Source organism: Heterocephalus glaber, unplaced genomic scaffold (assembly GCF_053883595.1).
Source record: "Heterocephalus glaber isolate CG9 unplaced genomic scaffold, H.glaber_assembly_v1.0 deba00000738, whole genome shotgun sequence".
Lineage (NCBI taxonomy): Eukaryota > Metazoa > Chordata > Mammalia > Rodentia > Bathyergidae > Heterocephalus > Heterocephalus glaber.
In genome coordinates, this window is record NW_028258161.1 from 2459077 (window position 1) to 2485967 (window position 26891).

The 26891-nt window shown below is 35.4% G+C and overlaps 2 pseudogenes; one reads left to right on the forward strand and one right to left on the reverse strand.

The window, feature by feature from the left end:
* The first annotated feature begins 982 nt into the window (after positions 1-982).
* On the forward strand, positions 983-26891 carry LOC101713211 (flavin-containing monooxygenase 5-like; annotated as a pseudogene).
* LOC106007805 (calcium uptake protein 2, mitochondrial pseudogene) lies at positions 13237-14450 on the reverse strand (annotated as a pseudogene).

Genomic DNA, 26891 nt, shown 5'->3' on the forward strand with positions numbered 1-26891 from the left:
TAGGTTAATAAGTAGAGAAGTTTAGAAAGTTGTAATTATTTATTCACTAATTTCAATCCATAAATATTGGGTGTCAATTATGGGTCTCTAATTTTGCTGGATGTTTATTACTCAGTTAAAATAAGATAGAATTATAACAAGTGTATGCAGTAAATGCAGCAATAGAGATCTATAAAAGTCACTGTGGTCACCAAGAAAGATGGACTTAATTATGACTGAGAAATCCAGGGAAGGGATGTAATCAGAAGAAAAAGAAGGGCATTTCTTTTTCTTTTTCTTTTTCTTTTTTAATCTTTTTATTACTACATGTTTGTAGTACATGCAGTTTACAGTCATCTTGGGGAGTGGGTACATGTAACAATACAGCTTGGTTCTTAATAAAAAATCTTTCTCTTTCTTCCCACCTCTCTCCCTCCTCCTTTAAGTCCCTTTCTCCATTTTCATTCTTGTTCATATTAATTTTATCTCATGTTTATGGCAAATAATGTTTACACTCATTGATGTTACTAGGTTCCTGTACTTGGCATATCATTATTCTACTTCTTTCCCCTTCCCGCCCATTCATCTCTCACCCACGTTCTCTTTGACCTCTTCCCATTTGCAAGAGATCTATCCCCTTATCTAACCATCTTTTACTGTGCTCTCTGTACTTTTTCTTACTCAAAAGAGAGATACTATATGGTATTTAAGCTTCTGTGTCTGATTTATTTCACTCAACAGTATATTTTCCAGGTGTACCAATTTTCCTACAGATGTCTCAAATTTGTCTTTCTTTACAATTGAGAAGTATTCCATCATGTATAAGTATCCAACCTCCTGTTGATGGCTAGACAGGCTTCTTCTTGGATCTACCTATTATTAATTGCCCTGCTATAAACATTGGTATGCATGTGCCACTATAGTATGGTGCTTTCAGCTCTAAGAAGGGCATTTGTGCAGTGGAAATTGCACTTTTGATGAATGATTTGCATGAAGTACAGGCATGGGTCTACACAGTCAATGTAAGTGGTTTAGCAAGATTAAAGCTCAGTGGGGTGCATCTTAACCTTAGCAGTCACCATATGGTGTCTTTATCTTTACCCCCACCCAGGAAGCTTGTGCCCCTGAGATCAAAGACTGTGTCATATCTTTCTCTGTGGCTTCAGCAACAATCACAGTACATGGTCCATAGTTGGGGTTCAGCAAGTGTTTGTTGAGCAAATAAAGGGGGGCAGGAAATAAATGAATAGATCCACAGTCTAAATCTCAGAGATACTAAGTATTGATACTTCACAATAATTCTAAAAATACTATTTTAAACATTTCCCAGTTATTTCTGTTAGCTTTCACCATATCACTAAATAAGAGAGAAAAATATCAATTTATTTTCCTTTTATAGGCTTTTGTGGAGTGTAATTAGCAAGTTATGGTGTCTACTTTCATGGGTCTGATGTTCTCTTCTACCCACTAAGCCACTGAAACTTCTGTCTGCGATCACAAATGCCCACAACCTGGATACATCATGCACCCATTTCAGGCTTTGTCTTACAGAACTCAACTTCCGCTTTTATTTATGTTGTGCCTGCTGTCTAGAATGCCAACACACACGCACACACCACCGGCCCTGCCACCGCCATCGCCATCTCCGCCTCCACTGCCGCCGCCGCCACTCTTCTGGGTCTCATACCTAGGTCACTCCAATTCATCCACCCTTAAGTTTTTGCCCCTGAGACACTGCCTCTAGCAGGCCAGGTATTCCTTCCCTGTGCTGCTTGCCCTTAGTTCCATGGTACAATATAATGTCGTTGAATTTATTGTATAATCTGGAATTGAATTGCTATATTTTTTCTGTCTGATGCAGAGAAAATCAGGGGTGATTGGATTTTGTGCATTTTTGCATCTATCAGAGCCTTTGATAGGTAATCAATATATTGATATTCTCATTGCTAATAAGAACAATAAAAATTTAGGACAGCAAACTATACACCCATGAGACTTAGTAATTTTTGTTACATGTAGTGATAGAATTCTCAGTTTCTACCAAACACCTAGGCACCGTGGCCAAAAAGCAGATTGCTGTGATTGGAATGAGTGGACTGGGTGCCATCAAGTGCTGCTTAGATGAAAATTTGGAGCTCACCTGCTTTGAAAGAAATAATGATATTGGATGACTGTGAAATATCAAGTAGGTTTAGCTTTTATTTTATTTAAGCATACAATGTCTTAAAGTAGTTGTAACAATTTGGATAAAGGTTTCCTTAATGCAACATGGAGCACATCACGTTTTAAGAATTATTTAATGACTCTAATCTTCTTGCTTGTGTTAGTGATTGAGGAACTACGTCAATTTCAAATTAGGAATGAAATTTAGGAGATTCTATTCAAGGTACTGGAAATTGCATCCAATCCTCAGAAATACCAGAAAGGGATGGTGTTGGAAGATTATCTCAGTTACTCAAATGATTTTCTTATATGAAAAATTTTATGTATGTACAGTGTTTCATATATATAATGTTAATATGAAACATCTTTTGTTTTTACCATAAATCATATTGTATTGGGATTAATATTACTAAGCTAGTTCTCCTTTTGTTAGAACTCGGTAAGCATATTTTTCATCACTTAATTTTTACATCTTACTGTGACATTTGTTTTTAGGTCTGTCTTCATAAAAGTTAATTTTACTTTATTGTCCAATGTGAGCTGTGCAGTCTTTCATTAAACAATTATGTTGAGTATAATGTATGCATTAAAGTGCATAAGCATGCTGATCTTAAATGTGCAGCTTGATAATTGTTATGTTTATTCAACCTGTGCTCAGATAAAAATGTAGAATATTTCTAGAATTTTATAAGTTTCCCATGTGTTTCATTCCAGTTAGTACCCAGCCAAACTTAGAGGTAACTACTTGTTTCATTTCTATCACTTTAAATTGCTCTTGATGATCTTTGGAATTTTGTGTTCATGCTCTTCTTTGTATTAGTTCTTTCACTTATCATTTATATTTGGATATTTATTTAAATTGGGCTTGTAACAATAGTTCCTATTGTATTTTCTATTGCTATATAGTATTCCAGTATAACAATATACTACAATTCATTAATTTTTCCTGTTCATTATTTTTGGGTTATATATACAATGTAGCTTTCTGTCTAATATATAAAATTTTTCTTACAGTTCCTTCAGGAATTGTTTGTGTATGGCAAATTCATTTATGATATGAGAATAGAAAAGCTTACTTCTGTGTAGCATTACATTGTATGAATATGCCTCAAGCAATTTATCCATTATTTTGTGGATAGACTTTGGATTATTTTCACTATTTGGCAATTATTGATGAAGCTACTATGAACATTCTTGCACAGAGGTTTGGTAGATGTGTATTTGTTTATCTTGTGTAAAATCCTGGTTCAAGGTGTAGGCATATATTTAGCCACAGAGGATACTGCCATGCAGTATTCTAAAATTAACATAATGATTTATATATTCACCAATAACATGAGAGCACCACATGTTTCCAAGCATTTAGTATTGCTAGCTCTTCATCTGGGCTATTCTGGAGGGTCTGTAGTGTTGTCTCTTGTAGTCCTGTTTTGCATTTTCTCTATAGGTATAAATGTTGAACATTTTTTTTTGTATACTTATTAGCAATTTGGTTATATTCTTCTGTGAAAAACTTGTTCAAGTCTTTTGCCTACTTTTAATTTGATTGTCTATCTTTTCTTGTTTCATAAAAATTCTTTTATATCATGTATGAGTCTTTTGTAGCATCTTTTGTAGCACACAATTACTGTGAATATCTTCTTCCAGTATGTGGAATATCATTTTATACTATAATGACATCTTTGACAGAGGCTTTTAATTTTAAGAGAGTCCAGGTTATCAAGTTTTTTATGGTTCTTTTTGTTTCATAGTTAAGAAACTTATTCATCCAAAGATACTGAAGATATTCTCATATTTTTGTCCAAAACCTTTATTGATGTACTTACAATGTTTAAGACTCTGATTCATTTTGAATTTCTTTTTGTGTGTGGTGAGATTCAGAGATCTAGTACTTTTTTTTCTTATACAGATATCCAATGATATAGCACCATTTACTGAAATCTTCATCCCTCTTCTTAAGTTGCAACAGTGTCATTCAATTATTTATTCTCTTTTGGAAATTAGGCGACTATTTATTTGTGCTTACTCCTTAACTCTGTTCTGCTCGTCTGTTTTTCCACTACTCTCTTAATTACTACATCTTTGTAACAAAGTTTGATATTTTTGATTTTTTTAAGGATTGTTTTGACTTTGCAAAGATCTTTACATTTCCCTATACATTTTAAACATAGCTTGTCAATTTCCACAAAAAAAGAATCTACTGGAAGATAATTCAGAAATGTATAGATTTATGGATAAATTTCAGAAAGATTGAAATCTTAATACAGAGTAATCTCATATGTGAAATTGTATAACTGTTTATCACATAGTTTTTTGTCTACATATAACAATTATTGTGTGTAATTACTTATTATATACTTAAAATCACAATCACGTTACATTTTTCCTTTCTTTTTCTCTCTTTTGACACATAGTTTTTAGGGTGGAAGTTTTGTATGTCTTTTGTTAAATGTTCCTAGATATTTGATGTTTTTATGCTATTATAACTGATGTCTGTCACAAAAGTTTCATTTTTAATTTGTTGCTAGTATATGAAACAATTATTTTAATGTTATCCTTGTACCTAGACATCTTGCTAATTTCACTAATGCTTTGTATGTAAATTCCTTTAGATTTGTTGTGTACATACTCATAAATTCTTAATAACATCTCCTTCCAGATACCTCAAAGAACTAGGGCTAGAGGTCCCATTTGACCCAGCTATTCCCCTGCTGGGTATCTTCCCCAAAATAATTAAAAGAATCATACCACAGCGATATATGTGCACCCATGTTTATAGTGGCACAGTTTGTAATAGCTAAAGCTTTGAAGCAGCCCAAGTGCCCATCAACTGGAAACTGGATAAAGAAGATGTGAGGTTTTTTTAAATAAAATGGAGTACTACTCAGCCATAAAGAGTGAAAAACTAGAGACATTTATAGCTAAATGGATGCAGACTGAGGCCATACTCTTAAGTGAAATAAATAGGACACACGTGTAAATACCGAATAGTTTCTCTGGTGTGAGAAACTGAAAGTGTAAACAAGGATTAAAATGACTAAAATGAATAATTGATAATTTGAAATAGGAAGAAAAGGTCCAAGAGGGTAGGGGAAGTGGAGGGGAAGGGGAAAGGAAAGGAAAATTATAAGAAAAGGAAAAAACAGAATAAAAGTCTTTGTAAATAGGGAAGGGTGGAGGGAGTGGAGGGAAGACAGGGAATGGGAAAAAAGTAAGAACCAAGATACATCATGTAAAGGTACAAATACCCAATGATAAATGTAAATGTATTGTGTACCTAAAATGTACCAATAAAAGAATTTAAGGAAAAAAATAACATCTCCTTCCTCTCTAATATTTATGATTTTTGCTTCTTTTTCTTCTTTATTGCATTAGCCAGGGCCTCTAGAATAATGTTGCATAAAAGTAATGATAGAAGATAATTCTTCTACCTTCTATTAAAAGTATAGAAGAATGATAGTTCTCTTTCCCAGTCTCAGAGAGAATAGTTCAATATTTTACCAGTGAATATAATGTTACCAATGCTTTTTGTAGATTAAGAAAATGTATCATTTATACACAATTTGTGTAGAATTTCTTTTAACTCACATACATAGGTTATTTTTTTAAGTGATTTTTCTGCATTATCTGATCTTGTCAGATGATTTTTCTGTTTATTCTGTTAGTTCAGTGTATTTCATTGACTAATATTAAAATGGTAAAGCAAATTTTGTTCCTAGAGAAATTCCTACTTGGTCACTTAAAAATATATTTTTTAGTTTTTGCTACATTAGATCCACATTTTTGCTGATATTTCTATACTGCTAATAGGTAAAATTTTGCTATTATTATCATATATGTTTATTGCACACATTGTATTGTACTAAAAATTTTTCTTTCTTATAATACCTATGTCAGGTTTTCTAACTTGAGGTTATGAAATGAATTGAGAAATGTTCCTTGGTTTTCTATTTTCTTAAAGAATTTGTGTAAGGTTATATTCTTCTTCTTTCTCTAAATGTTCAGAGGAATTCTTCTGTGAAACTGCCTGATCCTGGAGTTTTCTTTGTAAAATTTTTAATGCCAAATTCAACAGACATAATTTATTCAAATTTTAACTGGTATAGATTTGAGGCTTTCAGATTTTTCTTTTTTTATGTGAAAATGGCTAAGTATTGTTTTTGAAGGAATATGTGTTTATCCAAATTGACAGTTTGTGGGTACTGTTCATAATATTATCATATAGCCTATTTATTATATATAATTCTACAGTGATGTTCCATTTTTATTCCCAGTATTAACAATTTATATTCCCCATCTTTCTTATTCTTCTTTGCCTTTCCTCCTTGTTCTCCTCCCCTTCTTCCTCCTCATTTTCCTCTTTCTTCTTCTTGTCAATTTTGCTAGAGGTTTATCAATTTTATTAATTTTCTGAAAATCAAATTCAGGGTCATCTTCTTTCCTATTCTGCATTTTTATTTGTATTTCATTATTTGTTTGTATTGATTATTTTCTCTCCTACTTTTTTGCATTTATGCTGTTTATCTAGGTTGTTGATCTGGGGTTTAGTTGGCTTGCAACTTTTTCTTCTTTTCTTAAGAAGATGTATGTTCTTAAGCTATACATCTGCCTTTAATCACTATTTTGTTCCCAGGATATATTCCTTGCTACAAGGATTATTTACACATATTGTTTAATTTCTAAACAATTGGGGTACTTCTGGGTATGTTCGTTTTATTAATTTCTAATTTAATTCTACTGTTATTGGAAAAAATACTCTGATTTTAGTCCTTTGGAATTTGTTTAGACTTTGACTGGACATCATAATGCATGTATTGGAAAATATGTTACATGTGCCTCAAAGCAATGCATAATCAAAAGTTACAGGGTTTATTTATCTGTACATGTCAATTAAACTTAGTTGCTTATTGAGTTCTTCAAAATTCTATGTACTTACCAACTTTCATTTTGTTGTCCTATCAGTTTTGTAGCAGTATGAGTTAAGTTCTGAATATGAGTTCATCTATTTCTCCTTTAAATTCTGATAATTTTCACTTAAATATTTTGAAACTATATTACTAGCTATCTTTCAGTTTAAGATTTCATATCTTTCTGTAGAATTGATCTTTCTATCATTATTATCTCTCCCTCATTACCTCTAATTTTTCCATGATACTTAATTTGTTTGGTATTAATGGAGTAACTTCAGTTGCCCTGTTTTTAATTCATTAAGTTTATTAGTACATTTTAGGTATGCAATATGATGACACTCATCATTGGAAATTTGTGCTTTTGCATGATATATCTTGGTTCTTATTTTTTTCCCCCCATTCCACTCCCCTCCCTTCAACCCCTCCACCCCTCCCTATTTACCTTAAAGACTTTGTTTCCACTTTTTCCTTTTCTCACACTTATTCCTTTCCCTTCTTTTCTTTCCCTCTCCTCCTCGCCCTTCCCCTTTGGACCTTTTCTTCATATTTCACGTCATTTATTATACATTTTGATTCTTATTTATTGCATTTTGATCAATGTTTTCATGTTATATCTCTCTTTCAGTCTAACTTTGCGACTTGTAACTACCATAAAAAGTTTGCTTAGTATTTTGGTTTGTTTGCTTATTTGATATATTAACAAGAGTGCTTATATGTAATGATACGTAAATATATAAAGCTTTAATGTATGATCTTTTATAATTTTTGTTTCATATATTTATTATTTCTACTCATTTGTTTTATTTTGGTTTCACTTCGCTATATTTTATTTTTCTGTTTTTCTTGTATGTTAAGTAACTAGATTCCATTCTTGGAGTATTATTAATGGTCATCCTTAAAATTTCAAAGCATCCTTGACTTACTACTTCCTACTTTGTTTGTATTTTTTATCACTTTTTGAAGAAAGCAAGGATCTCACAACAATTTATCTCCATTTTCCCATTACTATGTTTGTATTATATTATTGACTTCCTGAATATGTTGTGAACCCATGAGATATTATTATTAATTTTACTTAAACTGTCAATATTTTTTGCATTGATCCATTTTTGTTCCTTCTTGCATTTGCATGTTTCCTTCTTGATTCATTCCCTCTCAACCTGTAATATCTCTTGTCACATTTTGCATAATGTTGGGTTGCAGTCAACAAATTACCTCAGCTTTTGTCTGAAAATGTTGATTTCACTTCCATTTTTAAAAGATATTTTCATTGAGCATAGATGTCCAAGTAAACATTTTTTTAATTAGGCATTTAACTGACATCATTCACTTGTTTCTGACTTCCCTTCTTTTTATTGAGAAGTTACATGTGTCATATTGTTAACTCAATGTAACTTTTCTCTAACAGAGGGAGAAAATATTCATGGAGAAAATAAAAGCCAATGTGCTGCTTTATTACGTCTGAGCTTACTCTTCTTCTATGAAATAATTTATTTTGATTTTTTGTAATTATAAATTTTATTGTATTAGGAAGATTTTCTCCACAGAAAAATTCATCAGAGAAATTGCCTAGTATCTACAAATCTGTGACCATCAACACTTCCAAGGAGAAGATGTGCCTCAGTGATTTTCCTATTCCAGATCATTTTCCCAACTACGTGCACAATCCAAACTTGTGGACTACTTTAGGATGTATGCCAAACACTTTGACCTCCTGAAATACATTCACTTTAAAGTAAAATAGAAATGAAATATTGCGTGATGTGTGTGTGTGTGTGTATGTCTGTCTGTCTGTGTCTGTTGGTGTGTATACTGTGATCAGAGGAAAAACTCACTAGTGAGATTTCACCCTAAAAATTCAGGACTTATAATGAAATAATATTTTGAAGATTTCACTTGAATGCGAGGTGGGGAATTCTGCTCATCAGGACCTAGCTTGATAGTATTTCAGTGCAACATGGTAAATGTCCTCTCTCATGGTCTTAAATCAATATGTTTCAGAACTTAAGAAAATGGCAGCAGTAATTGACCCAAGTTATACTGTTTGTAGAACAAGAACCAGGCTTGTATAAAGCAACTAAAAGCTGATGTGTTTGGATCCACTTTGGTTCCCACAGTCTATCTACCTCTACCACCCACAACTCACAGATGCAGAACCCACCTCTATATTCATGATGGAACACTAATTCCTCTCCGATACTCAAAAGCCAACCCTGGAGAAAATGGACACACCTGTGCTGGGATATGGGAAACCTAAGAAATACTATTTTTTCATGTAGAAGTCTCCCTGGATAGATAATATTATTGCTGTGCTTTCAGTCACTCATTTGTTATTTCATAATTAAGTCTCAACTATTTCTGTTTGTATGAAAAATTAGATTTTTAATGAAATGTCCATCATATCTTGTTAATGCACCCACAGAAACATCACTACAGGGTGAGTACTAGGGAGCAGGAACTGCATTAGTGTGAACCAATCAGATGACTTGTACTATTCAGATTTATGGTGTTTGGGAGAGTAGGAAGGGAACCCAAGGATTTCAGGAGTGAATCACCTGTGTTTGTGCCCTGGATCTCAGACCAAAGTGCAAAGTATGAGGAAATGTCCAGATTTCTCAGTCAGTGGGCAATGGGATGTTGTGGAGACTGATGAGAAACAAGAGGCCTTCATCTTTGATGGGATCATGGTCTGCAGTGAGCACCACACAGACCCCTACTTACCACTTCAGTCCTTCCCAGGTGTGTCACTAAAAGTCTATTGGGCAAAACAGTACTTTCCAAATAACTTGCAGAGCAAAATGAAATTTCTCATGTGTAACACTGAACAATAACTACTCAACATTTATTTAAGAGGATGATATAGCCCATGAAGTACCAAAACAGGCAATAATAACAACTTCTACTACCATCTTACAGCTTCTAATAAGTAACAAAAATTAGCTCACATTTAAATGTTTTTAATTTTAGGCACATTAGTCTGATCTCACACCCTTCTAGAGAAAGTGAAATTAATAAAAATAAAGGACAAATGATAAGCAAAACAAGCAAAGCAGCTGGCAAATCCACAAACTTAGAAATCTTAAAGTATGGGAAAAGATCTTTACTAATGCTTATTTATCATGAATTTTCATTGATTAATAAAACCAAGCTACCAGACGACTGTTCTCTTTGAATTTTATGTGCTAAAATGGTGTCCACCATAGAGATTACTTTAATCCCCACCCCCAGATCCAACTAAACACTTTCCCCTTACTCCTGCTTCACTGCCCTCTATTTCCATCAATTACTGTCAGGAGTCAATCAGGAAATAGCTGAAATCTCAGTGCCTTTCCACGATCCCTACCTATCAGGCCATCATGAGAAACTCTTTGGGTTTTGAGGTCTATGTAGTAATTAGAAGAGTACCAGATGGAAATTAAGGGTTTTAAACTTGGACTTTGGTCACCCAACTGATGAGCTGAATTATGTGTGACTGATAACTAACCTTTCTATGCCCACACACCAATGCAAACATGTATAAAATGGAAGTACTTGATCTTCTAAATGTTAAAATGTAATATATTCTGGAAGTCATTTATAATTAAAGTATAATCTACAGATTGCATAATGACCTGTTGCATTTGTCAGCTTCTTTTTCACTTGCTCCTTGACAGAGAGACACTGTCTGTAGAGACGTGTGGGTGTGTGTATCTGGATAGATTTGCAGGAAGAGTAACATAAACATTTTCAAAGTGGGACACTACCTGGGAAGGCCAGACACGGATTGGGGGCATTGGGGACTTGGAAGGAAGAGAAGAGTCAAAATACGGAAGAGCTCTATCTACTTAGAGAACAGTGAAACTATGCAAGGAGCAGTTTCCTGCTTCATTACTTTGCTTAAGAGTACAGCATAATGTAATAATGGAAAACATTAGTCATTGTTTTAGTCTTTTTTGGGGTGGGTACTGGGGCTCGAACTCAGGCCCTTGCACTTTTGAGGCAGGTGACGGAACCACTGAGCTAAATCCCCAGCCCCAACATTGGTCATTGTTAAAAAATTTTCATTTTGGATAGATTCAAGACAGGTAGATCTACTATTCAATAAATAATTTGTGAGGTAAATGATCTATATTTAGAATGCACAGGCAGCACTTCTGAGTTTACTCCCCCTTTCCTCAAGATCTGTGCAATATAAAATATCATTTTGAGGGCAAAGTGTGATATTGAGTGACTGAGACTCTACATCTTGCTTCCAGATTATTCAGAATACCACTTTCCTCTGTGGTTTGATTAGCAAGTAAAATATCTTCTCACAATGAGAAATTCTCTTCTTCCATCTCAGGCATTGAGAAGTTTGAAGGATGTTATTTCCACAGTCAGGAATGTAAAAGTCCTGAGGACTTTGAAGGGAAAAGAGTCATAGTGGTTGGCATTGGGATTTCTGGAGTGGATATAGCTGTGGAGCTGAGTCAGGTAGCAAAACAGGTTTGTTTACTTTCAACAATCTTACTAATGGAAATCTAAAGATCTCATGTGACATACAGAATGTGGATTTGGTTGTGAACACCCAAAGAAAACAGAGAAATCTATGGGAAATTATGGTCTCAGGTGTTGAAATTGAAGCTGAACAGAGAATAAACACAATATTCCCATATTCATGATGGGAAAACACATATAAACAAAGTTCTACTAATTGAACTAATTGAGTAAAATGCTATCATGAGATTCCTCAAAAAATTAAAAATAGAAAATCTATTAGACCCAGCTATTTTCCTTCTAGGTATCTTCCCAAAAGAGTTAAAGACTTGATATTACACTGACACATGCTTATCTGTATTTATTGAATCTTAGAACACCCTACACATCAATCAACAGACAAATGGCTGAAGAAAATGTGGTATTTACACACAATGGAGGCTGCTATTGAAGCACCCTTGTTAGCAAGACAGACTCCATATTGCTGCTTGACCCACCTGCCTGCCCTTTAGATGAACTCAGAAGGAGGAAGCTTAGAAACCTCCTCCCCTTAGAGAGTCTCTTAGAAACAACAATTAATCAACTATTGTTTTACAAGTGTTCTAACAACAGGGTGTTCCACTTCTGTACCTTTTGCTTGCTTTGCTAGTTCTCTCCCATAGGGGGGCCTAGAAACTGCTGGCCTCAAAGGTGTATAAAATATGTTAATCTCCCCCCAGTCGTGGCTCGAGTCCACTGCTCAGCTCGGGTCCCGGCCCGTAATAAACCCCTGTGTGGATTTAATATCGGTCTCTGGTTGGTTCTCTCTCACTGAGTGTAACAGCTATAAAGAAAGATAAATTTCACTTGTAGGAAAATGAATGCATCTTGAGAACATAATGTTAAGTGAAATGGAATCAGACATACAAGCTTAAACATCACATGGTTTTTCTTATATGTGAAACCCAAAGTGTAAATAAATTAGAGAGCAAAATTAAAGAAAGACAATAGGAAACAGAGAAATAGATATTTTGCAAATGGGAAGGAAACAAGGAGATGTGGGGGAATGAAAAATAAAATAAGATGTATTATGTACAGGTAGCAACTCCCCATAATGAATGTAATCATTATGTACTGCAAAACTGTACTAATACAAGTTTAAATTTTTTGTATCTATGCAAACACTTTATTTTGATTTCATTACTGACATTTACATATTATTTTAAGACAATATACAGCTAATCTAACTGAAAAAAAAATACAAGAAATTTATTAGCTATAATACCAATGCAATAAATCTAAAATTAGTTTTTAATTTCATTTATCCTACTAGGAATACCACAACTTCTGGAATTGATACTGGCCTGTGAGTCAGGTGCTTTGTTCACTCTTCCAACTTTAGTGTATGTCCTGCTGAAACAAGCACTGCCTTTCCAGAAAGCATATCAGGCTCTTCTAAGAATTCAGCAAACAACTAGGTGTCTTACCAAAGCACAAAACGTTACTTAGAATTTAGGCCTTCTGAAAGAATCCAATGTTTGTTTTTGTAAAATGGTATTTTAGTTCCTTTTCTTTCCATTAAGTTTTTTAATGAATACATATCAAGAAATCATTGACTCAGAAAGCAGGTACATAGCATTTTTATGTTACAAAGGAAATCAATGAGAACTTCAGAAAAGCAGCTAATACTGTGGAAAAAAATCTCAGATCCTGACATTTGGAGCAACATAATTTCTGTGTCATCTCTTTTTTAAAAAGGCCTTTCCCAACTTTTTCCCCAGACTTCTTTTACTCCTTTAATGCTTTCTTTTTTCACACATTTCAGTATTCTTATATACTCTGTTGTGGTAGCCATAAACCTCGATACATCCTGTTTTTTAACACCCCAAGAAACTCTTCATGGCTAAGGCATATAAGCTCTTGTCCTATAGCTACCTTCACTGCTCTCTTAACTTCTGCTAGTCTGACAGGTCAATGAGCTAAGCTAAACATTTGCATGGCAATAGCAAAATCTTCCAAGTGGGTCGTAAAATGGCAAAATGACTTGAACTCATCCAAACTCATGCTTTCTCCTGCTGACATCTTCTCTCTTACATTTTTCCAATAAATGTCTTTATTTTCAGTGTTAGTGAAAAAAAGCAACCACTCTGCAAAGTCTTCTTTCCTCATGAAATTCAAACCTTTGGAAAACTGAATGAATTCCATTTCTTGAATTTTTGTTTGTAAATTTTCCATAAATCTTCAAAATTCTTTATAATGAAGTTTCCTTTCTCCTCTTTTTCCCAAGAAACACATCGGAAGGGTTGTGTCAATTTCAGATTCTTTTATTGCTTGATCCTGACATTCTGTTTCATTAGTTTTTATTTTCTTGAAGTCATCTTGTTTACTTATGATCTTCTGCAGTTTCAAAAACTCCTTTTTCTCAATCATCTCATTGCCATCTGTATCTAGCATTTTAAAAGCCACATGAAACCCAGTATGGGGTTTAGTGAGGATTGTAAGAAAGAAAAGATACTCAGTATATGAAATCAGTCCTCTATCACCAAGGTCTCTAAAAAAGGTTGATCCACAACCAGCCTTTTGGATTCCTGCCAGGACATCCTTGATATCCTTTTTTGCCAGCTTCTTGACTGAAGTTTTACATTCCCTTTGCTCAAACGTTACTGAAAAGAGGAAGACTTGTGGTGTCATATAATAATCTCCTTCATGTTCCAGTGAAGAAAACTGCATGAACCGCTGCTTACAAAGGGAGAGTTTCTCTACTGCTCCATGGTCAATGTTTTTCTGACAGCGCCGAGCAGCTTGGCTGTCATGAGATCTGGTGGTCTCCGGCTTGCCTCCATGTTGGAGGAGAGGACCAAGGTCCTTAGCGCGAAGTGCAAAAAATTAAAATGTTAGCATAATTTAACCTAAAGTATTAGATAATTAATATGACTTTTCTTACTACCACAATAGGACCTGCATGCTGAAATAGACCTCAAATAGCCACAAAGCCAAGACACTCGGAGTCTATCTGGGATCAGTAGATTGAGGTAGTAAAATAGAGGAAGATTGATAAAAATGCTAAATAGAGGACCTTCTTTAATTAAGAACATTGATGGGGTTAGATAGAAGGAAATAGCAACTTCTATTCAGGCATATTTTATTCAATATAAAAGCAAGTTATCTAAGGCCTTCAATTATTTGTGATCAGTATTTTTTCTAATATTGAAAATTTAATAATATTCTGAGTTTAGAGGAATAAAATACCTTATCTTTACTTATTTATATTTTATTTATCACTCATCATTTTTAAGAAAAATATTGACTTAATTACATTAAAAAATTTACAAAGCTTATTTTAAAACATTCAAAGAGGTGAGTATTTGATCCTCAAAATGTATAAATGATATTGTAAAATAGGAAGAAAAGGTCTAAAGGAGTAGGAGAAGTAGGAAGGGGTAGGGGAAAGAAAAGAAGGGAAAAGAAAAAATAGGAGAAAAGGAAAAAATGGAAACAAAGTCTTTGTAAATAGGGAAGGGTGGAGAGGGTGAAGGGAAGCCAGGGGAATGGGGAAAAAATAAGAGCCATGATACATCATGTAAAGGCACAAGATCCCAGTGATGGATGTAACTGTATTGTATACCTAAAATATACCAATAAACTTAATGAAAAAAAAGAGGTAAGTATTTGATCTTAAGTATATGCTTCACAGATTTCATTAGTAAGAATTCAGATTCACATAATGATCTCAAGACTGCAAAAGTATGAATAGTCAAATGATTTAATGTATTTTCTAAATTACATCAGAAGATAGAAAAACACACAAATATGTTACAGAAAGATTTGAAAAGTGATTCTGTTTACATTCAGTTCAGTTGGATACTAGTGCTAAATGATTTGGTTTATTGAAATGTTTAATGTACATGTTTTTTTAAAGACAAACAGTATAGAATTATGTACTAGATAATATGATAATTCACTTCTACATTTAAACCCTTATCTATATTTAAAGCATAGTTATGTTAATATTCATGAATTTTTTAAAAACAATTATTCAGAGACATACAGGAAAACTGAATGAAATTTTTTGGTTTTCATTCATGAATTCAGTGTCACAAAGGCAGTCTTTTCTCTGGAGATCAGTAGACTCTGCAAAGCACAGCCTGTGACACTCATGATATCTTACCTCCAGTCCTCAGAGCCAACACTCTTAAAAATATATAATGTGTGAATATCAGAGACTCCTGCAGCAGATCTGGTCTCCTGCCTGATGCTACAATGCATTGGGAGAAGAAAGACTTAAGAATTAAACAGACAGAGATGGGCAACTGTTATGACCAGTGCTTGAGTAAGCAAAGGCCTTGAACAGCCAGAACCATCAATATTTATTGGTGACACAGTTATTGTTAAGTGGGGGTAAAGAGGCTATGTGAAGGGGATACAGGTACTTGCTAGGGCTACATTGCTGATGCAGGCAAGGCTTATAAAAAAAGAGACAGGGGCCAGGTATTTAGCTCAGTGGTTCTGCCACCTGCCTCACAACTGCAAGGTCCCGAGCTTGATCCCCAGTAAAAAAAAAAAAAAAAAAGAGACAAAGCATTCTTGTGTTAGGTGGAGAATGGAACTTGGGTAAAAGTCACTCTGATGTTGGGTGTGTGTTATTTCATATGCTTTGGTCAGACTCACTTCTTAAAATAACCCAGTTGCACAGTTGACTCTTTACAGCCTGCACTGCTTACAGCCTGCTTTGGGCATGATCAAAAGAGTGGTCTGCCACTGGCAAAATATGAATAAAATAATATAATCTAAAACTTTCTCTCTCTTCTCCTCTATTTTGTTCTCTATCTCCCTGAGGTATTCCACAGCACTAGATGAGGAGCATGGATATTACACCATGTTTGGAACAATGGTACCCCATGGATAGTTTATTTTTCACTCGGTTCAGGTCCTTTCTCCAGAAAGTATTAACTACAGCCTCAATCAATAACTACCCAGGGAAGACACTGAACCCGAATAGTTTCTCTAGTGTGAGAAGTTGAAAGTGTGAATAAGGATGAAAATGATTAAAATGAATAATTGATAATTTAAAATAAGAAAAGGTCCAAGGGTTTGGGGATGATGGGAGGGGAAGGGGAAAGGGAAGAAGGGAAAGGAAAAACTATGAGAAAAAAAATAGAATCAAACTCTGTGTAAATAGAGAAGGGTGGAGGGAGTGCAGGGTGCACAGGTAATGGGAGAAAAAATAAGAACTGAGATATATCATGTTCTGATACAAACACCCAATGATAAATGTAAGTGTATTTTATACCTAAACTGTATGAATAAATATATATATAAAAAAATTTTTTAAAAAGATTCAACCATGCACACTATGGCCTGCATCCACAGCACAGGTGATGACCAAGGGACTCATGTGGGTTACTGTGTGCAAGTGTACAGGGGAATTCACCTTGGAAACAACTGAACTTCTGGCAATTCACATGCATTTTGGTCAATTACTTGCATATATTCATACATACAAAATGCTTATTAATTATAATGTATACACTATGTACTACAGTACATAAATATGAGTTTTCCTCTCAACACCACATACAAATCACACATTCAGCAATAATTTATAATTTGTTATGTGCAGAGCACAAAAATAAATACATTGCACCTCACTTCAATCAGGCTTTAAGTCTAGAATAAAGACAACAAAAGACGTAGAAACAGGTCAGAGCAAGGCAAGGTGACATGCTATGACAAATTCCAGGGTGGGATACACTGAGACCCAAGTAGGACATGATCTGTTCAGCTGAGGTTGTGCAAAAATGTCAGGGAAGTTCCCACAGAAGGGGAGAGTGTGAGGGCCCCTCCCCTATGACTTCATGACTTCAGCAATGTCTCAGGGAAGTTTCATGGTTCAGAAATCCTCTGCAGCTTCTGGTGAAAAGGCAAAAGAGAGAAGTCAAATTGGTACTAAGCAGAGTTGAGAAAAGATTAAAAATAGAATGCAGAATAATATTTAAACCAATCAAGGCCCAGGATTCATCTGTGAGGAACTTAATCACCAAAGTCATATGTTAATAACTTTGGAGGTGGGGCATGGAATTAGGGTTAGATGAAATTTTGAGGGTGGGCTATCCATGATGAGTTAGTGGCTTTATATGAAGAAGAAATACAACCCATCTCTGTTTCATATGGGACACTCTATGCCATTCCAGGACCCCAGGATGTCCTCATTGACAAAAGGCCCTCTCAGATGTGGCTGCCCCACCTTGGATCTCCTGAACCACGAGCTGAATACATAAACCTTTATTTCTTTATAAGTTGCACACTTTCAGATATTGTTACAGCATTAGGACACAGAGTAGGTTATAAAGTACTTTTTAATATGGACACTTAATTGTCTTTAAGGGCAATTTTGAAAAAAAAAATAGTTCCTCAAATGTTTCAGCAAATGAGACAAAGGAATGAGGTATTTATTGACTGATTCACAAAAAATATTTAGTAAGCTTTTCCTTTGCTGTGGTTCCACAACACTGTTGTGTTCTATGGAGAAAGGTGAATGATAAAATGCTACAGAATGTGATGAGAATGCTGAAGGTCATGAATGAAAACTATGATGAAGAGGATCTGGGGGCAAGAGGAAGACAGCTAATTTGGTGGCACCATCCAGAAGAAAATTTTCTCAGTGAGACTGAAGATAAGATTTAAAGGACAAGAGGGAGCCCACAGTGAAAGGAGTTGGGAGAAAAGGGTGTAAATGGAAAAAATATGAAAGTACACAACTCTTGTACTAGGAAAGGGCCTGATACACACTGAGGAGTAGTAAGGAAACCAATGTGATTGGAAAAAAATTAGTGGAGGGAGAAGAGCAATAAGGACCACAGAAAGGAAAGAGCCTGACTACATATTTCTCATATTTTTTAAATCTTGCTCTCTTTTTTTGAGCTATTGTATATATGCTTTGATATCTAGCTTTCTGTCTATCTATTGATCTATCTATCTAAATGGTTGCTTAGTCAGGCAAATGAACATATTTCACCATGCTATAATTACCCATTTTGTGTATCTGGGATAAAAGCATCTAAAAACTATTTTTGTAGTGAAAATCCCTAACACAATACAGTACAATGTAAGGCAATACAATATTATTAACTATGATACTCATGTGCTCATTGTATATACCTGTAACTTTGTATTCTTTGCTCCAAATCTCTCTATTTTCTTCCCCACCCCTCAATCCCTAGAAACAACCATTTTATTCTCTATCTCTGGTATTTAATATTGTTAAAAAAAGATTCCAAATATAAACAAGACAATTTAGTATTTTTCTTTCTGTGCCTGGCTCATTTCACTTAGCATAGTGTCTTCCAGCTCATCCGTGTTGTGGCAAATGACAAGGTCTTCTTTATTAAGGCTGAAAAACAAAAGACTTTCATGCAACTTCATATTATGAATACTGTAACGCAGAATACAGTGTAATAGAATTTACAGATTCTGAGAGAAAATGTCTTCAACCTGAAAAGCTTAAATCCTAAATCCTGACAAAATGGCTCATCTGAAATAAGGAGAGAAAGTTATTTCAGGGTGTGTTCTCAACAAATAAGTCAGAAAGGCACATTGACAAGGAGGAAAAAGAAAAGGAGAAAGGTGGTGAGTATTTGATTAAATCCATATAAATGTAGGTAGAGAAGGAAAGCAAGCAAGAAAGTGGAAGAAACAGAGAGAAAAGAACAGATCAATCCCACCTGGGGTGTGTAATCTGAATGTTAAATAAATTCATCTTAAACAGAAGGGATATAGCCTGAGAAAAATTGTAATAAACATACTACATTGCAACAAACACTAGGAATGATAAGGGAAGAAATGAAAACAGTTAAGCAGCATGATTTGAGCTGCACTGCAGAAAATTAATATCTCTGGTGGGATTTTTTAAAGGGCCAGAGATCCCTTTTAATAATAACATTTTGTGTTTGGTCTTGGTTTTGTTTTCTGGCACTGGGGATTGCGCCCAGGGTCTTTGTGCTGAGCTTGCTCCCCAGCCCTTTTTTATCTGGACAGGGTCCTGCTAAGTCACTAAATTGCCTAGGCTGGGTTCCAGCTTGTGGTCCTCTTGCCTAACTTTCCCACTGTGCTGCTTACAAATGTGCAGCATGACACCTCGTTCATTTTGTGGTTTTAGAATTCTTTTCATATTCAAGAAGTAAACCCACTTTTAAAATCATGTTTGTTACATTTATCCTCATCATATTCTCCCACTGATTTGGCTTGTACTGTTATTTTAATATGTGAAAGCCTTACCTTTTCAAAATTCATGTATGCCCATTTTTCTCTTGTAACATCTGAGCTAAATGAAGCTGTCCCTTACTCATGATAAAATTAGTCTCCAATATTTACTTGTAATGTTTGTATTTTTTTCAAATTTTTTCTTGTGAAAGTTAACAGTTTTGTGTTTATGATACATAATAATTATAATCATTATAGAAATGTATTTATATATATCACATCTTGATCATTCTTACTACCCTGCCCCTCACACTCCCTCCTCCCTTCTTCCTCAGATTTCCTTCATATCTCCACAGGCTCAATTCCCTGTTTCTTACCATCTCTCTTGGGGTGATCATATTAGAAAACTATGAGATACTTAACCTTCTCTGTATGGTTTATTTTACTTAGTATTATGATCTCAAGTTCCATCCATTTTTCTACAAATGACTCAAATTTGTCTTTCTTGATGGGTAAATAGTACTCCATTGGGTATACATACCACATTTTCTTTATCATTCATCTGTTGATGGACATGTAGGCCACCTCCATGATTTAGTTATTGTGAGTTATGCTGCTGTGCACATGGGTATGCATGTATCACTGTAATATGATGACCTTAACTCTTTCAAAAAGATACCCCAAAAAGCATAGTTGGGTCAAATGGAATTTCTTTTAGTTTTTGAGGGTACTCCATTCTGATTCCCTCAGTGGCTGTACCAGTTGACATTCCCTTCAACAATATAGAAGGATCTCTTTTTCTGTACAACCTCACCAGCATTTGTTTTTTGTTGAGTTCATGATGATAGCCATTGTGGAGTAAGATGGAATCTCAGTATTGTTTTGATTTGCATTTCTCTAATAGCCAAAAATGCTCAAGTTTTTTTTAAAGTTCTTATTGGCCATTTGTACTGCTAAGAAGTGTCCATTCATTTCAATTGACCATTCATAGATTTGGTCTTTTATTTTGGGAGGTTAAATTTTTGAGTTCTTTAAATATTCTAGATATTACTCCTCTCCCTGATAAGTACTTGGCAAAATGTTTTTCCCATTCTGTAGGCTGTCTCTTCACTCTGTTATTTGTTTCCTTTGCTGTGCATAAGACTTTTAATTTGATATAATCCCATTTATTGCTTCTTGATGTTATTTCTTGTGCAACTGGTGTTCAAGAAGTCCTTGCTTTTCCCTTGCCTTCTAGAATTTTGCCTATTGTTTCTTCTAGCAGGTTCAGTGTTTCTGTCTTTATATCTATGTCTTTGATCTATTTTGATTTGATTTTAGTACAGGGTGAGAGAAGTGGATCTAGATTCATTCTTCTGCAGATGGATAGCCAGTTCTGCCCACACTATCTTCTCTGACATATGTTATTGGTACCTTTGTCAGAAGTCAAATGGCTGAAGGTTTCTGGATTTGTTTCTGCATCCTCTGTTCTATTTCACTGGTCAACATGTGTGTTTCTGTGCCAGTGTTATTCTATTTGTATTACTATAGCTTTATAGTATGACTTGAAGTCTGACATTGTGATGTCTCCTGGTTTGCTCTTATTGCTCAGGGTTGCATTGGTTATTCTGGGTCTCTTAAGGTTCCATATAAATTTTAGAATTGTTTTTCTAGCTCTGTGAAAAATGCTCTTGGTATTTTGATTGGAATTGCATTAACTCTATATATGGTTTTTGGTAATATGGCCATTTTGACCATACTAATTCTGACTATTCAAAAAAGGGGGATACATATTTGCAGGACATAATGATTACATTCCTTGTGGGGAACTGGTACCTGCACATAACACATCTTAATTCTTTATTTATCCTCCTCTGTTCCCCTCTTTCCCCCTCCTACCCTTCATCTCTTGGTCCCTTTCCCATTTGCAATCATCATCAATCTCCCTATTTCCAATGATTTATCTTTAATTTTTCTCTTTTATTTATACCTTGGGTTTCTCATGTAAGAGAAACCATATGATATTTAAGTTTATGTGTTTGATTTATTTCACTTAACGTTATGGCCTCAAAGTGCATCCATTTTTCTACAAATGAGACAAATGTATCCTTCTTTATAGTGGAGTAGTACTCTATGTGTATAAATACCATATTTTCTTTATCCTTTCTTCTGTTCATGGACATATGGGTAAATTCCCAGATTTATTATTATGAATTGTGCTGCTATATATGTGGGTATGTATGTATGTATGTATCACTGTGATATGATGTCTTTAACTCCTTTGGGAAGATACCTAGGATGCAAATACCTGGGTCAAATGGAATTGCTATTTTTAAATTTTTGAGGAATTGTCATATTGATTTCCATAGTGATTGTACCAGTTTACATTTCCACCAACAATGTAGAAGAGTTTCTTTTACCCCACAGCCTCACCAGTGTTTGTTATTATTTGATTTCTTGATGATGGCAATTCTTTCTGGAGTGAGATAGACTCAGTGATGCTTTAATTTGTGTTTCTCTGATGGCCAGAGATGTTGAACATTTTTTCATGTATTTATTAGCCGTTTGTACTTCTTCTGTGAAATATCTATTCATTTTAGTTGCCTTTTTTGATTGGGTCTTTTGGGGGTGTCTAATTTTTTTTCATAGTAGAAAAGCAGAATGAGCTCAAATAAAAAACCTAATGATGCATCTTTAGATTCTACAAAACCAAGAACAATCCCAACCCAAACCCAGTTTGAGGAAGGGATTCATAAAGAAAGATCAGAATAGAAATTAACTAAAAAAGAGACTTCAAAATACAAAGAATCAGTGAATGGAAAAGTGAGCTGATTCTTTGAAAGAACAAAATAGGCAAATCCTTAGCTGAACTTACCAAAGGAATACAAGAACACTCACGTCAATCCTATTAGAAAGAAAAAGGTAAAATCACAATGAACACTGCTGAAAGCTTTCCCTCTAAGATCAGGAACAAGAAAAGTTGTCCACTATCACCACTCCTGTTCAATATAGTACTTGAAACATTAGCCGGAGCAATTAGGCAACAGAGAAAAATAAAAGAGATACATATGTGAAAAGAAGAAATCAAATTATCATTATTAGCGGATTACAAGATCCTTTAGACAGAAGATCTAAATAGCTATTTTCACCTTAAACAAAAGCTTGTTTGGACAAGGTGCTCATGTGCCATGGTTTTCTCCAATGAGAGTGAATGGAAATCCTCTGAGTGAAGTTTTGGGGAAGGCTAATGTTTGCTTGGAAAAAGGGTTGCACTTTGTAAACTTACATCTCCACCCCTGCCCCTTCACACTCTTAATGTCTGGAATATGGATTTAATGTCTGAGGAAGAATTACATAAGTTGATAATCCAGCCATTTAACAAATATTTGAGTGGGTACTTCCAGCAGGTAGCTTTAAAACTAATTCTGCTACAAATTTTTCTACTTTTAACTTGGAAATTGGTTTCACCTACAAATGAAGACTGGCTAGAAAGTGAGGTGGAGAGGGGCTGATATTCTCTGGCTTGTTTTCAAACTGGAGTCATGCTCATACATCATTTTCCTCAATTCTATGAAGTGTAAATACTTTAAAAATAAACATGTGGGATAGAAGGCAAGGCATACACATGTTTTCCAGAATAAATTATGAGACTTGAAAAAATGTAGAACTAAGGGAGAAGATTCGAGCAAAAAGTATTCTCTGGAATCAGAGGCAGATATTGGGGTCAGCACAAATTTACAGGAAAAGGAAAATTCCTGGATTCTCATATGCATGGCTATCTTTTTGTATATTTGCTTGCTTAAGACTTTTATTATTTATATACAAACCTCTGAGTCAGCATCCAGCTGTCAGCGATGACCTTCCAAATCGTATCAGTTTTGGAAAAGTCCAAGTGAAGCCCAACATGAAGGAATTCACGGAAACAGATGCTATTTTTGATGATGCCACTGTAGAGGAGAATATCAATGTTGTCATCTTTGCTACAGGATACAGCTTTCCTTTCCTCGATGGTCTAATTGATTCACTAACAATGAAATGTTCCTGTACAAGCTAATGTTCCCTCCCACCTTGGAGAAGCCAACACGGGCTGTCATAGGGCTGATCCATCCTCTGGGTACTATTCTGCCAATTACGGAGCTCCAGTCTCCCTGGGCTGTATGAGTGTCTAAGGGTGTGTGGAGACAACCTGCAATGACGGCCAAACAGTCCACCAAACAGTACTGTTGGCCTTTGTTTCTCCTGACACTTGTTTTTTCCTTCTATCCAAATGTACCCTTCTTTTTCCTAGGAATTCTGTCATACTCTGGATTTTCTCTTCCAGGTCTGAGCACATTACCCTCAGTGAAGAACATGATGGCAGATATCACCCAGAAGAAAAGGACTATGGAAAAACGCTACACAAAGAATTAGTCACAACTAATTAGGTCAAAGACATTCATGGGGAGAGATCATGGTATTTCTAATCTGGGATTCCAAATTCAAACATCATCTCATTTAATTATATTTTTTCCATTTCTTACACTACTTTGTGATACAGTATGAATCAAGTATGAAACAAGTATGAATCTTATTCTCCTAACTCAGTTCTTCAGCAAATGACCATATATTTACTCTCTTTGTCTCATATTAAATCTGAAATTATACCACCCACTTCTATCTCAATCATGCTTCCTCTAGAATTTTCCCTAAATCCAGAAAGCTTATGTGATTCCCCAAATGCAGAAGTAGTCTCTGATTTTATCACATCATTTTCCTTACTGATGCCCCCAAGACCTTATTCTAAGCACACTCATAGTACAGAGGGATTGGGTTGCTCTATCCTTAGTCTATCCTGAGTAAGGTGCAGGAATCTTTGATAAGAATGTGGCTGTGTTTGAGATGGACTTGAGGTTCAACTTCTCCAAGAACCCATCTAGCTTCCCTCTGACATCTTGCCATGAGTTCCTAGACTCATAGCCAGGACTTGTATTTCATACATCGTGTGAAATCTCTCCTTCTCTTCTTTGTTGCCATGAAAGACATGAATCTTATTCTCATCCATGAGACTGTAAATTAAGGAAACAAAAGCTATGAAGGGAGGTCCCTCACAAATAAGGTATTTCTTTGGTTATGTTACGAAAGCTAACTATGAAACAAGGGGTTACAAATGACTAGGCTGCTTTGCAAACTCTAGAGTAAAGGAATAGAAAGAGAAAATAGATTAATTAAGTAATTTGTTAAATTTCCTTGCCAATCTATTTCAGGATTCTAAAGACTATAATATGCATCTGTCCATACAAAAGAATAAAATTCATTTCTTCATTCTGTTAAAATGTACCTCTCTTCTTCTGAGAAATAATCCTAACAATCCTCTGGAGTTTCTCTTCCAGGTCTGAGCAGATTACACTCATGAAGAACCTGATGACATACTTTATAATAAACTGTATAAACACTGCACAATCATAGCTTGAAAAAGCATTAAAATATTTTTCAGTATTTGAAAGAACAGACAAGATCGGGCACGTTCAGGGTGGTATGGCTGTAGACAAGTATTTGAAAGAACAAATACTTCTAATTCATGCATTAAAACTTTATTCTGTGCCTACTGTGACAGGCATACATTTTAAACCTGATTCTGCACAAAGCAAATGGAGAGCAATATACTAGACAATAGTGGCTCTGCTGTTTTTTCTTATGTAACAGCACCTGAAAACAATCTTCCACCTTCTGTTTTCAGGCATGAGGACTGTAAACTCTGCATTTATGCCACACAGAACAAATGCTCCGTTCATGCAATAGTGGTGCCAACTCCCGTACATTTCCAAGAGTACATTATGTGCATTTCCACAACAAAAATATACATTGCCCTTGCCTCGTGTTGTGTACCCAGTGTCACAGGGCTGCTGCCATCCCATAAAATACATTTGTGGAAATTGGAAAGTAGCATTGCTTCCTCAATACAATTGATTTCCAAATGCTGAAAGTAAAACTGTCATAATAAACATCATATCTACTATGTCTATATTATGAATGGGAACACGTGGGCCATGCAGTCACTATATGAATCATGTTCTGCATGATCATGGGTGAAGCACCTGGGGGCAAGGGAGAGCTACTCAATAGCTGCCATCCCAGCAGGACTACCCAGCCACTTTGCACTGCCAAGGAGGCCACATTGCCCACACTCTTACCTCATTGCAGCCACCAAGTCCCTGGAGCCAATTAAGCCATGATGCTCCACCCCCTGGTTGATTGCAAACACATAGGGAGTCTAAAGGTTAAACTTTTCATCCCTATCTACACAATATGTGAGGAAATATCTAACTGGATCAAGTCTTCCTTGCAAAATGGAACATCTGACCAAGTAGGGATCCCTGTGAACCCTAAGCTGCAGTTCAGTCACCCTGGTGCAGTCTGAGATGAAGGGGCTGGGGGCATGGAAATTTGCTTCTGGATCTACACTGACATTGTGTTGACTACACTGAGGGACACTGGGGTTGTCAGTGCACCTTTCCAGTTCTCAGTTTCTTCACCTCTAAAGCCAGTAGTAGTTAAAATTCTTCTAGTTCATGGATGATATACATCTCTGTCCTCCCTCCTCGGCTGTGAGTTTTCCACCTTCTCACCTTGTGTTTCAGGTATGTGAAGACAGCTCAACACACCATTCAAGTGGATCACATTGAGTACATGGATGAGATCGCCACACTGGTGGGGGTGAAGCCCAGCTTGCTATTCCTCTTTCTCTCAGATCCAAAGCTGGCCTTTGAGATTTTTTTTGGCCCCTGCACTCCATACCAGTACCACCTGCAGGGGCCAGGGAAATGGGATGGGGCCCAGAGAGCCATCTTGACCCAGAGGGAAAAGATCATCAAGCCCCTGAGGACTCGAGTTATGACTGAGGATAGCCGTTCATCTTCATGGCTGTCTTGGATGAAGATGACACCATTTGGCCTGGCATTTGTGGCTGCTGGCTTAGCATACTTTATTTTTTTATTTTTATTTTTTGCTTACATTCTTTTATTGGTACATTTTAGGTATACAATACATTCACCTTTATCACTGGGTGCTTGTACCTGTAGATGATGTATCTTGGTTCTTATTTTTTCCCCTTTCCCTGCCCTCCCTTCACCCACTCCAACCTTCACTATTTACAAAGACTTTGTTTCCATTTTTTTCTTTTCTCATAATTTTTCCTTTCCCTTCTTTCCTTTCCCCTTCCCCTCCCACTTTCCCTACCTCTTTGGACCT